The 14,598-nt window shown below is 38.7% G+C and overlaps 1 long non-coding RNA gene across 2 annotated transcripts in view; it reads right to left on the bottom strand.

The window, feature by feature from the left end:
* The window catches only part of LOC137191492 (uncharacterized), a 152,495-nt gene that overhangs the window by 8,971 nt on the left and 128,926 nt on the right, over positions 1 to 14,598 (bottom strand). Inside the window, exon 4 of one of the 2 annotated variants that reach the window (XR_010930406.1) lies at positions 886 to 3,903. The exons of the other annotated variant lie outside the window; for it this stretch is intronic. This is a non-coding gene — a long non-coding RNA (uncharacterized lncRNA). Of the gene's footprint in view, positions 1 to 885; positions 3,904 to 14,598 lie in introns of those variants that run through there. 2 annotated transcript variants of the gene reach the window in all.

Consider the following 14,598-nt stretch of genomic DNA (forward strand, 5'->3'; position numbering starts at 1 on the left):
ATAATAATTGTAATGTTATGTTAGAGATGGAAAAGTAATAACTCTTTCTCTGTTGCTAACCTCAACAAATATTGTTATACACTCCTTATTGAAGTACAGTAGGAGTCAAATGTCAAGGTATCTCAGAAATTATTAAATGAAACCCTTTATTCTTTTTAATTGTCTCCTATCCTCACTTTCTCTGCCTCAGGGTTCTTGCTCATCTCCTCCCAGTATCTTTGTCTTTACATTTAGTTAATCTTTTCTGTTTTTCTCTTTCTTTCCAGTCATCGCTCTAGAGACATAATGAGCCAGTGTCACAAAGCACACAGGTTCATGTGCTTGATATTTTCATATCAGCAGAACTGTGTGTGTCTTTGCCTATAATGTGGATCACTCACCCTCGATCAAGAGTAATTAATCAAATCCTGTCACCAATCTGTAATCATTTACATCTCCGCTGTTTACTATATGTCTGTCTAGCAGTTTTAACGTGTGTGTATACATGTGTGTGTATGTGTGTGTGTGTGTGTGTGTGTGAGAGAGAGAGTCACCTACACCATCTGGAGTATAGGAGTGTGTGTGAGAGCATGTTGTGACACAGAGGGGGTCCTCCGAAAACACACACACACACACATTCTAACATCCCCCGCAAGCAGCAACGCATATCACACACACACACACACACACACACACACACACACACACACACACAAATATATGTGTTCAATATTAACCATAATCACTGCCTACATCTCACACCTGTGTTCCTGTCTCTGTTATATGCTTGGAGGTGGGAGTCTGTGTTTGTTTGTGAGGAGTGAGAAAGGAATCCCACAAATACTCTCATGTTAGTATTTTTTTTGTAAGACTTTTTTTGGCAGAAATGTTACCTATTTTCTTGATTCTTGATTTTTATCAGAACCACATGGGCTCAGACCAGGGACATTTCTAGGACTTGAAAACATCTGGGGCTTGGCCCAATACATCTGGGGCTTACCTCAGACCTTGTAGGGGTGTCTGTGGGCACCTGGGGGTTGTTTGGCTTCCCTTCTCTACTAGCTAGGGGTGTGACGATATACTTGATACACGATTTGATACGATACAAGATACAAGACACAAGATATAAGATTCGGTATTCTCACTATACCTGGAACAAAACTTGAATAAAGAAAATGTATGATTGAAAAAAGATTTTCTATTATTTTAAAGGCTTAAAGGATGCATAACAATGCCGTTTTCACTCTGTTTTCATTTCTTATGAAATTGTGAACAAAATGTTGTATTATGGTAACATGTTATAGCTTTATAATCTTGTTGTAAATGACAATAAAAAGTTTTGCTGAGTGACATTCTCAAGGCAGTTTTGCTGGTATCATTAGAGGTATAATTAAGAAGTAATAGATAAGCTGATGTCACAATACATTTTTTCGTGTCAACAATACATTTTGTCACATTTTCATACTGAGATATTTCGATATTACAATATATTGTCACACCCCTATTTTCTACAGTTGGTGCTAATGTATCTTGTCAGTCTCCATTCTGGTCTTTCCTCCTCTACTCTACTACTGTCTGTCTTTGTTGTCTCATCTTTTTCATGTTCTCTCTTCTTGCTATCAGTCCATCCTCCTTTACTGTTCCATTTTGTCTTGTCCAGATTTTTCTTTTGATCTTTTTTCTGCCTCTCTTCCTTTCTGTCTGCAATTAATGTTTCTGATTGTTTCTTCCTCCTTGTTTTTGTGTCTGTTCCTGATACTTTTCTTGTCTTTTTTTGTCTGCTCATTTACTGTCCCATTGCTTTACTTCTTAGAGGGTGAGAGAATCATTAAGGAGTACCTCCTTGACTTGACTTTAGCGAACCGATCAATGATCATTTTAGAATCTATGCCACTGAGAATCTCTTCCTCTATTGACAAAACTGCTGAATGATTGAGTCTGTCCTGGCCCATTGTTCGCCTTAGCCATGAGTGGAGACGACGCAGTGCACTAAATAAGCACTCACAACTGGAACTGCTAACGGGTATTATTAGCGCTGCTTGAAAAACTAAGCTCAGGGAGGGGAACATGTCAGGGTCAAGGAGCTTGTTCACACTGCACTTGTCAGAGATGTCACCCTCTTTCCTTTTCCTGGCCAAGAAGTTTTTTTCTACAACACATCTCCTCTTCATCAAGTGTGATGTTGTAATGTGTTGCAATAAGGCTTAGAGAATCTCCAGTGAGGAAGCCATCCGCTGCTGGGTTGCAAGCTTGAATCCTCTATTAGCTCTACCCCCAAACCAGAAAATCTGTTGTTCAGCTTACTTATCATGCAATCAGGATATGGATAGAAATTTTATGTCTCAGCTGGTCTTCAGTACCACAAGGAGGCCTTGTCTAGTCATCCATCTGCCTCTGCTTGCACTGGTGACCTGATAGGGTCTCTGAGATATTGTTGGACTCACAAATGCCTTTTGCCTCCTTGTAGAACTTTGCTGCCATTTCATCACTCCGCATTGATGTCAGTGTTTCAAGCACTGCATCTTTGTAGAGTGTCCCTTGTGCCAAGTCCGCAGACTCCTTCTGAAGATACTCATGGGGCCCCTCTGTGGTGGACAGCACAGTATACTCCTGAACATCACAAGCACGTACACATTGTAAAAAATGTGGAGAGTTTTGACAGAAGTCCGACTCTGGTGGGTGTTGCAATTCTTTCTAGGCACCTTGAGAGAGCAGCGAGATTTTCAAGCGCAACTTTCACTGAATGCAGCTGGCATGCCCATCTAGTGTTAGATAGCTGGACAAATTCACTCTTCTCCAAGCCCAAGTGTTTGTGTGTGTCAAGGAATGTTTGATGATTCACAACTGAAACAATGGAAAAAGAAAAAACATTACCCGAAGTTTCAAAAAAGCCATTGGCTTCTGGCCACAGCCCTGCAAGTGTCGCAGAGTAGCAAATTCAGTTCATGTGCATAGCAATGAACATAAACTGCTTCAGGGTGTTTCTCACGGAAGTGAGCTTGAACTCCTCTAACTCCACCACTCATCACAGATGCACCATAAAGTTTGTGCCACACACAGAAGATTATTGAAACCCTTTGATTCTGGTGTTTGATAGCATCTGTGATTGACTCTGATTTAAAACCGTTGAGGTTGGACAGCTCAATGAAGCGCTCTTTGATTGTGCTGTTAGTTGTGACATAACGCACATAAACGTCAAGCTGCTCGACATGACCATCCCTTACCTGATCAGCCATCACTGCATACATTTTTGATTACTTCAGCTCTTCAACTATACTTGAGGTCACTTCATCTGTGCAACACTCTATAATCTCATTTTGAGATGAAGGAGACAGACAGGTTGCATTAGAGGGGGACTTTGTAGTTTCGGAGGAAGGGGTCGAATTGCTCCAGGAGCTTCATCAATTCTAAAAAGTTCCCCTAATGACCCCCATGACCACAGAAAGAAATGCCTTGCCTTCCAGCAACAATACGGTGCAAATATTCTTGTCTTTCAATAATTTCACTAACATGTGCCACATTCATTTGCTCAATAACATTGCCTTGTATTGAACTGGCTCTGTAATTCTTCAAAGCAAGCATTGAGGCCTTGTGTCCTGAACTTGTTTCATGCTCACTGAAACTTTCCAAAGCTTGATTCCAATTTGAAAAGCCTACTTTATTAATCAGAGAATCTTTGTTGATTCACGAGGGATGCTTCCCACAGAGCCTGCAAGCGTAGCAAAATGTGGTATTTGTGCAAACAGAGTGATCCAACCATTCAAAAGACTCAAACCAGTTCTGCTGAAAGGACCTTCTTTGTAGTCCAAAGCTGGTGAGTGGATATTGGTTGAAGTTTATTTGTTTTGGTCCTGTTTCTGTAGTCCCTACTGTAAGTCATCTGCCTCATGGCCTTCCTTGTTTAACTCCTCTGCTCTCCCTGACCTGTAATACAGAAATAAAGGTATAGGACAATACAATGTTTTAACAACTTATTCCTCAAGCACCAGATGATTCTGATATTTTGTGTCTAATAAGCACATAAACCTGACAATACAGTGATTTACAATTCAAAATGAATGCATTGGATTGATCCACTTTTCCATCTCTAACATAACAATTCAAAAGTTTTTAGAGTAGGTTGACCCAGTGAGTAGTTTATGTACAACATACTGTTGACCTGCCTAATTGCAAATATAAAATTACTTTCCATGGTACAGATATGAACAGATGTTAGTGTTTTGGTATCAGCAATAGTGATAATTTAATTGTTTTTGCAAATGTCAACAAGCCTCTCATTATAATCTCAAGGCTAACTGAATTACTAAGCAACTAATAGTATTCAATCACAGACATCTTTGTGGCAAACACCTGGTGACTGTAATCAAATAGCAGATGATTGTCATAAAATGACAACCATGGGCATAGCCCAATGAGCTATAGCCTTTTGCCAGATTGTAGGGCAAACACACATAATGAGAATATGACAAACAAGAGCCAAAACTGACAGAAACACCACAACATTACAGTTTGCAACAGACTCAAACATTTGTGTCCAACAGTCGTGTTTTTATCATGGTTCAAGCCAATAATCTAAATTTCTAATTTCTATCATGATGCTCTCCACGCCATTTTATGAGGGAAAATGATGTTAATAGTTTCAACTTCCAAGTATGTCAGGGAGGTATGTGCATAGAGAGAAAGATATAGTGAACAGCCTGTCCATCAGAAAGAGGATGAGTAAGGATAATCATAATTGTAACTGCTTCACATTGTCAGTTAAGTTTATAGTTTGGCACTGTACTATTACGTGGTTCCTATCCATAATATATAGAAGTCCTAGAGGTGGAACTAATTTCTGCTGCTCAGTGTTCCGCACGTAATTGATTAAACACCTTGCAAGCGAGGCACCAAAAAGAACAATGTCATAACAGTTTAATTATCAAGCATATACACACATATATACAGTATATACTAATCTAGAAGAAATAAGACAAGAACAAGGACGAAGCCAGTAAGGTTTAGCAATCAAGTCAAGGTGTTTGACTCGCCATTACTAACAAGTATGAGTAACATTGTGTAACACTGAAAACAACTCAACGTCGTGTAGGTACCACTGGAAGTCCAAAGACGAATTTGTTCATTTGTGTGATTTAAATTGAACTCTGCACATAAATCAACTCAATTTCCCAGAATACTCAGGTTTTCACACCTAGACCTGAACTCAACCCTATGTACCCTCCCCAAAGTGACTCATGATGTCTCCAGGTCAATAAAACCAGAGCTCTGCCTCTGCTCTTTTTTTTCTCCTCACTGCTGGTGTTGCCAACTTAGTGACATTGTTGCTAGATTTAACGACTTTTCAAACCCCTTTAGTGACTTTTTTCAAAAAAGCGGTTAGCAACATATCTAGTGACTTTTTGGGACAGACCTTAACTCCTCTCCTTGAAGGGAGTTGTCAGTATTTCTCAGTGATTGAGCGCTAATGTGGCTCTCTGGATTGACTGTTCAGTGGGTGGGACAGAGCAGCAGCATGTTCAGTGGACCAATCATCAGCCAGACAGAGTTGTGAATGAGCTGTGAATGACCAATCATTGATCCTCATTGTTTTTATTCTAAATGATTGAACTTTACCATCTAAGTTTGATTTTGTTTTGTCAAAATAGACAGAGTTAACAATAGTGAATTTATTCCAGTGCATGATCATCTCTCTATTCATGATACTTCAGTTAGAGCTGATACAACAGCCTGCATAAAGTTTTTTTAATATTAGAAGTAGATTTAGATGCACACTCTCCTCACTGCAGGGTCGTGCAGCTGAGAGCTGTTAGTCTCCCTCTGCTCTGAGTGTGGCCTGCTCAAGGCAGACGACACACAGAACTCTCTCTTCTTAATGGCAGTGACACAGAACCTGCCTGATTCAAGTTTATTGCCAGTAACTACGAAACAAGTCTGCCAGCAGACCCCACAAGCAACTGGAGCCACAAAGCTGAGTTAGTGCCAAGCTTGCTGCTAACTCTACAGACCACAGAAGCGTCCAGTTTCCCTCCGATCTACGACTGGATTACCGACTGTCCAGCAAAACCTACACCATTCAGCCTCAGAGCCACAGCTCTTCCCAGCCACGCTCACCCACCACTGACACATCGCCAGCTCAACAAAGAAACAGCAAGGCATCTCTCTCCCTCCAAAGACTGCAACAACTGGGCCTAGCATAGCCTAGATTATAGTATGGCACGACTAAGCACAGGAGTGCTTAATTATGTCAGTGTACTGTATTTGTACTGATTTGATCCAATGTTATTCTTTGAATTCAATAGTTGTGATGTCCTGTTCATGATATGGTTATTTTATAGATACACCACTAAGCTGATGTTAGTATAAATCACACACATTACATCCAGTGACTAGGCCTTGCATGCAAAAAACTAATCTCTTTCTAACCTGGCACCTTTATCCTACAGGTGTCATGCTTGTGCAGCGCTTTATTGCGCCCCCCAATAATAACTGAAACTACACCTAAAGTTCCGTTCTGCTACAGGGGCTGGGCTCATATGGGGCTTTATTTTTAAACTCCTACTAAAATGTGATTATTGTTCCTTGAATCTAGAAAATCATATTTCAGTGTTTCATCATCAATGTTTTGATTTAACGACTGTATAATAATAACCTTTGCAAGACGAACGTGACATATATTGTGAACTTTCTACGCTGTCATCGCGGAGCGCAGCAGTGAACTCCAGCAGTAACAAATGAGATGAGACCAGCTGACCAACACACACTGCAGCATTAAACAACTTAAACCAACTCTGAGGTGAGAAAAAGAGAAGAGAATAAAAAATAAGAAGAAAATAACTTGGTGCTCAGTCTGTTTCACCTCAAAAGTCCTGCATCCGCTCAGCATTTTATACAACAATGGCTTTCCCCTGATCTAACAGTGCAGCAATGGTACAGCAGAGATGCTGCTCCACTGCTGGAGATATAACATTAACATTAAACACAGTGGAGCAATCCTCCTCCCCCTCATTTTGTAATTCTCATACAGGCAGGACACTGTAAGATGCTTTCAAATTAATTAATTCATTAGTTAATGCAGTTAACATTTGGCTGTGGACCATTTATCTTATCTACTAGTCATGTTTCATATATTCATCTGCATGCAAGGTCATTGATAAACAGTGGAGATAATAAACAGTTGCTTTAACACTGAAAACTGTGTAGGTCTACTTTTTTTCCACATAGAGTACTGATCAGGAATCGATAAGGGAATCGATAAAGAATCGGACCAATAAGCCAAATTGATAACGGCATTGGTATTAATAAAATATTATCAATTTCCATCCCTAGTGCTTTGTCTGTTTTGGGCCACGATACGTTTGACAGTACAACATAGTTTGTCAGTGCCTTTCAAAACAACACATTTTTCCTGACTTCTGATCTACCACGTAATGTTTGATAAAGGTTAGACAACTAAAACTATGAGGTTAATGTTACATAAATGTCGCCCTGACAATGATGTCCATTGGCAGGCGACAGGATTCAAACTGTGACCTCCTGTGTCTCCAAAGGTCAGACACTCTGTACACCCAGCCATCTACCCCTGCTTCCTCCTTCCTCCCTAACTCTGTGTTGAGTTGTCGTGTAGGCTGATGACGGCTGGTCTTCTTTTAAAAGTAGCAAAGCTGTAAAATAAATCAATCAGCCTATGTGAATCAAATCATATATGTGCCATTCATCTGGCACTTGAGAGCCCTCTGACAACAGTATCTTCACAGAGCAAAGTTAGTGGCTGTCTGGCCTTGTGTGCAGGAGCCTAAAAACATTAACATTCACAGGAGCTGTGCAGACACTAAAAGTTTGCTCAGCGGTACTCACAGAGATCTGAGGTCTTGAAAGAGATGCCAGCATGCCTTTAATTTAGTGAAGTCCCAAGGCAAAGGAGGGCTTAGCTTATAGAAGGATGCAGTCTGAGGCAGCGTGCACACTCGAGGACAATAACCTTGATCATGGGAACCCTTCAGAATTCATCACTGCTTGGAAGTGTGATTTATGTTTGAAAGAACATCGTTCAGGACGCACAGAGAAACACAGGAGGATGTAGCACTCACAGCCCAGAGGCAGGAGCTCCCGTGTACAGTTTTCTCTGAGAACACGCTCAGTAATGTTATTACTATAATCCAGAGACTTGTTCACGAGCAGTTTTAAAAGAAAGAGCCACAGCTGGAGTGTTTTTCGCTTCAAGTCAATACAGCAAAGGAACTACTGTAACCTCACAAGACCAGAGTCGTGTCATACTGGGAAGTGAAATAGATGTCATTCAGACATGTGCTCACTGTACATGTTGTAAAGATGATGACTGGTGACATGACTTGTGATAAAAGCCTGTCCAGATTTAGAAGAAACACAAAATTTGTGTTGAAATTAAGTGAATAATGAAATAAACACACATACATTTAACGACTTGACAGCATTTTATCAGGTGTAGATGAATAAGAAACATAAGTAATCAGTTCTTAAACATGCTGAACTTGACCTTAATTACCACCACAATCACCACCTTTGATGTGCATTGATGGACTGCAAACGTGTGTGTGTGTGTGTGTGTGTGTGTGTGTGTGTGTGTGTGAGGGGGGTTTCTTTCATCATCTACATGAAAATGAGAGGGGCACCACATTGTTCCCTCTGAAAAAAAGAAAAAAAAGAAAACAGACACAAGCACACAGATTGGTTTCAGTGTGTCTGCCAGTGAGTGCGTTTTTGTGTGTTTGTGTACATACTCTCATGTGTGAATGTGTCACTACATGTGTGTGTGTGTCCTTTTCCACACTATTGTTTACATGTTAATCCCACCAATTCCATTCAGCAAACCTGCTTATAGCTCCACATGGGGTGATTGTGTGTTTGTGTGTGTGTAGTTCGGAGCAGACGGTCTATGTATGTCTCACCATTGTGTTTGACCCCCTGTAGTTTGTCAATTATATCAGTGACCCTGCTGAAGACGAGCCATTCATTTAAATACAATGAAAGTGACAGAAAGAAATAATAATAATAATAATTTAGATATATAGACATTTCTTTTTTCAGTCAGAAAAAAAAGTCAGACAATGTAGGTGACATGTATTACAAATCTTTATCTTTTATAAAGTCTCTAGTTATATTTTTTCATTCACAATAGTTATAGTGGTGTAAAGAGAAGCTTTAGTGTGGATCCTTACAGAATTTCACTGTCAGCACTGCCTTACAGCATTTTCTGCTTAGTATGTGAATATTTTAGCCAAAATACTGTAGTTTGGTTTTCATTTTCATATTGGCATGAATGTTGAGGAATATGCATGAATACAAGGATTGCTTGACTTTTCTAAACATTTGCAAATGGGCTCTTTGGTTAATCTAAATACTTTGTACTTAGTCAAGTATGGATGATTATAATGGTATGAAATTTCACATCTTATAGAAGTTATCAGAAATATTAGTAGAAGAGAGTAGATTCAGCAAAAATCTTCAAATCCCAAAATCCATTTTAAAGTGTGTTCCTGCCATGTGTAAGACAAAAAACATACCCCTATTCTGGTGCAACCCATGATTAGGCAACATCTTTTTAGGAACGAATGACACGCTACATTTATGTATCGCACTGAAGTCGTGGGGATTCAAGTCACTGCAGACTTTTTTCTGTGTTAATTTGTCCATAACCTTAACCAAGCGCTGCCAGTACCTAAACATAATCCAGTAATGCTGTTGTCACTGAACATTCAATTTATGTTTAGTGTCATCATTTTAGTGACTTGCCAGATACGTTCATTAACAACATTTTGTCAAAATGTTGACAGAAAACAAAAATTCGGCCATACTGGTACTGGTTCATAGGCAGGCATCGAAAAAGAGAACGTATTGGGTGCATTTCAATTTATGACCTTTCTGATCAAAGTTAAATAAAAATAAAAAGGCCATGTTGTACAAAAGATACTTACTGGCAACCAAGTGCATCTGGTGACAAAGTCAAGTAAGATTTATATTGGCCTTAAGAAAAGCTTCAAAGAAAAAACTAAAAAAGTGCTCCAAGAGCTTAAATATAGATAAACAAATAATGGTGCTGAGGTACCTGACTAGTGATGGAAATGTAATGATAATCAGTGTAAATAGCTATGTCATGGCATTATATGAGCTAACACAATATTTTGTGACTGTGCAGTTTAAAACATTGCAGCCAGTTATGTGTTCAGTCTAGACTTTCCCACCAGTTATCACAAGAAATTCCCTAGACTGAGCAGGAAATAAAGGTGGTGATTTACAACAGTAACTAGCAAATTCAGTCTGTTCAACAAACCGAGTTTGACAGAATCAGGATAAAAATTCATCCTCACTCCATGAAGCTTCAACAAAGATGTCTTCCATCCTTTATATCTTTTTCCAACAATGCTGCAGACTGCCACCAAGAGCTTCAGTATCAGAAACCCCTCAACTCCCTCACTCATGGATGCTAGGTGGGCAGTGCTTATCCAATCCAGCTCAAGTAAAGCTCAGCAAAACAACCACTGAATTCAGAGGTGAAGACACACAACTGTAGCATATGTTCAGCTTAATGATACAGGAAGTAAACCGGCTACATCAAACACGAGATGTGTGTTTTTTTTGTTTATCATTTTGATTAGAAATCTTGTCGCTAAAGGAAACATTAAATAGGACAGCCTCAACGCCCACTATGTCAGTTTAGCCTGTCTGCCTCAAGGCTAGCTAAGATTATAAACTGGAAACAGAGTGTGGTGACATGTTGTAGGATTTATGAGGCAAGCAGACGGGTGCACTGCAGCAAGTGAAAAAAAAGAGGAGACGTCAGGGTCAAAGAAAAACAAAGTCATACTCAGATCAGATGTGGCGACGTGATGATGGAGATGCATGATTATGCTGATCCAATTTTAGCAGCCTTTTGGTCAAAAATTCGATCTAATGACTGTTAGCATGTAGCATGTGAGATGTATGTTTTGTTTTGTCATTCAAAAAAGGAAAATTGCTGAAAAAATATCTGGTTAGTTGAACTGTTAGTTGAACTTAAGACTCTTTTGTTCTTATAGACTTTTTTTTGGTATTCTTGGCTGAAGGTGAGTCTCAATATGAAAAGATAAAATTAAAATGATCCATGCTTTTCGATCCTGTTTTTTTGACTAGTTGACTCAATACAGGTCTGTGTGTAGCAGAGTATGAATTCACATATCATGACTGACTGGATAAAAAAAATTAACATCACACTGTCTGTGATCCCAAAGTTCCCAGGTTTAATGTATCATGTAGGCTTTATTCCATACAAAAAAACTGTTTAACTGATTGATATAAAATGTATAATAATGGGAGTCCTTGTGTTTGATCATACCAGTCCAATTGTGATCTCCCCCCACTGGCTGCCAATACACACTAATGCTGATTTTAAAGTCCTCACCCTGATGTATAAAGTTCTCTGATTTGATTTTATCATTCTCACAACCCTCTTGACTTCCTGTTTGGGCCGTCCTTCCCTTTTAGGAGTGAAGCAGGAAGTGCATCACCGTGCATCACAGTGCCTGCTGTTGGTGGATTCAGTCTCTCTCTCTCTCTCTGGCTGTATGATTTGTTGTTTGGTGTAGGCTCCTTGTGTTTATTTTCTTTGTTCACTATACTTCACTGTACACTCATTCGAACACTCAACAAACTACTGATATTACTGATTTACATACTTTATATTGCCATTGGTTAATTTATATTTTGTTAATTAAATCTTTAGTTAAAAATCACATGTCGTCCTTTTCTCTTTGTCTTCCCCTTGAGCGGTGACAAAGAAGGGAGGACAACATATACCAGGCTTAAACTCACCTGTTTTTTTCTGTCCTACAGTTTATAACTTACTGTAACTTCTGGTTTGTTCATCACCTGTGTTTGTTTTTAACCTTTTGGCAGCCTGTTGGTGTTCTCAATGTTTTGTTTCTATCTATTTCAATTTATGCTTCTTAATAATCTGTCAAATGTATTGTTTGTGAGTTCTGCTGTTCTTTTCATTGTTTTCAGTGTTGAGACACTCTCATTTAATAATGCATTTTAAATAAATGTTGACTTGACCTGTGTTAGTGTCCAGGGCTCAAAGTTGTCTCCGCATTTTAAGTAATTGCACCATAAATCTATGATTTTTCAAAGAAGTACTACTTTACCTTTTATCACAGTCTCAATATAACACAGATACATAGAATTATTTCTTTGTTTTTCAGGTTTATTAATAGGCAAGCTTCCGTATGCTAATAGGACTCTTAATTAGTGCTTTAATAAAGGCAGGTGCACCAGAAAGGTCAACCAATTACTGCGTGTTATACAGTAAGTCTTACATCAGTGAAACAAATTTGCACTGTGTTGCCTGCTACAGGTGGGTGATCAGACTGATCAACACATTTCCGTATATTTCTTAATTCACCTATTACTATACTTACTAATATTATACTTTAGAACAATATAAGTGACAGGTTTTGACTCCAAAGCATATTTTCTCATCTACAATGTCAGCTGCAACTGTAATTTATTATTTCATTCTCTGTTAAATAACAGGTAACTGTGTCAATGCAATGATCCACACAATATTTGCATTATGTCAACACTTGCTAAAGGCATATTGAATGACTCGGCAGCAGAAGTGTCATGTAAAGTTCTTATTTGGGGGTAAAAAATATAAACTTAACATAAAGTAGAACCAGATTTTCTCTCTGTTAAGACAAAGACAGTGAAATACATGAGTCTGATACATGAAATACATTTTGTACTAAGTTTCAATACTATAAAATCAAATGTAAAGAGTGTAAAAATTAGGAAGTGATACAGATAAAGGAGAAGAATAGATTTCACAAATGCTGAGAGAGGAAAGGGAGGACAAAAATCAAAGAGCATTAGCATAGCTGCTCTTTGTCTCCAGTGTGTCTCTTTACCCTCTGTATCTAATGAGTAACCAATGGTCTGCCAGACAAAGATAAGGTGTGTGTGGATATGTGTGTGTGTGTGTGTGTGTGTGTGTGTGTGTAGTCCCAGCCTGTCTCTCCCTATGGACTCTAGTGTGACAGTTAGATGGATGTTCCTCTCAAACAGCAGCTGATTACTACACACGCAGTCAAAACATTCGACGGCTGAACAGAGCTGACCGTGTGTCACAACATGTACAAATCCTCTGCTGTACTGTACATGGTGAACTGTCTGCTCTGGACCTGACCTGAGCTGACATTTTTCAAGGTCTGCAAATCATTAAGATCTGGATGAGGCTTTTCTTTTTCTTTTTTTTTTTACTGAGAGCAGGAGATGAGGAAATGGGGAACTATATTTTTTGGGCCATATCAGCAGACTCCTGTTGAGACCATGAGCTGAATAACTTCTAGAAATCCTGACTCAACCTCATAACTGTAGACTTTGACCTTTCAGGACTGTTTGAGCTGTAAAAAAGTGAAGATAACTTTAAAAAAAGGGGGGTAAAAAGCAAGAAAAGGATTCCTTCAAAGGCAAAAATGGAGAGACCTTCACATTTAAGTTTGATATCTACCCACCAAATGTTAACAAATAACTAAACAGTACAGTACAGTATCTCTTCACTGCAAACTATCTTTGTTTTGCCTGAAAATTGGGTGCAAGTGAAAACGAGCATTTTATCCAAAGCATCTTATGGGGGAACTTAACTTCACTAAACTGAGTCTTTTGACTGGACAACAGATCACAATTACTGAATAAGCTTCTCCTCCAAAAATAATTCCTTCTACATATGGTGTCTCCATCTGGAGAATATGATATGGGCGACAGCTCGTAATGCAGATATTCAAATCATCCTATAATTGCTATACACATGACAATGTTTATGCAGCAGTTTTCTGTAATGTGTGTCTACCTACTTTGACAGTTTCAATGGGTACCCTTCTGTAAAACTATTATTGTCAAAACTATCACAATATTTCACAGTATTTTCTCACTCTGTGTGTGGTAACATCACATATTGTTTGACTCTACTCTTTTACTGTATATCACCTATATAGACATACTGTAAAGAATTTCTAGATTTGATGTATATGCATCTAATTTGCTTTTCTTTACCTCGATACGCTGCTGCTACAACAATTTGCTCCTCCTGAATTTTTATATGTATCCATGTACAAGGTCAGTTGATGTTGTCACTTGTGTACGTGCAGTCGTTTCTCAAGCGCAAGGCCTCTCTTGTTGAGTTAAGACGAGGATATTTCTTTCCACAAAGACTTTCACTTTACTGAGAGGAGCAGTGATTCCTGCACTGTCAACCATCGCATGAAATATTGAATTCACAGTACCTCTGTAAGAGCAGCCTTCATGTCATTTTTGACATTAAGAAATCCAGCAGATTTCTAGTTGGACATATTATAAAATACAGCGTCTCAGTAATAGTTTTGTTTGTTTATATTCTATGAATCATCTCAATTAAATGAAATCATGTTTATAGGGATTAAAAGATTAAACATAACACTTTCAAAGTTTTATTTCCTTTAAACTTCATCTCTCTGGCTCTGCTATCGACTGTAGATGAGAACCCTTTCTTCTTAGAGTCGCATGGCAGGAAGCCAGATGCAGCACAGATGACCTTTATGAGTTAAACTTTAAGCTTTTTGGCAATAATTGGCA

Source organism: Thunnus thynnus, chromosome 10 (assembly GCF_963924715.1).
Source record: "Thunnus thynnus chromosome 10, fThuThy2.1, whole genome shotgun sequence".
NCBI lineage: Eukaryota > Metazoa > Chordata > Actinopteri > Scombriformes > Scombridae > Thunnus > Thunnus thynnus.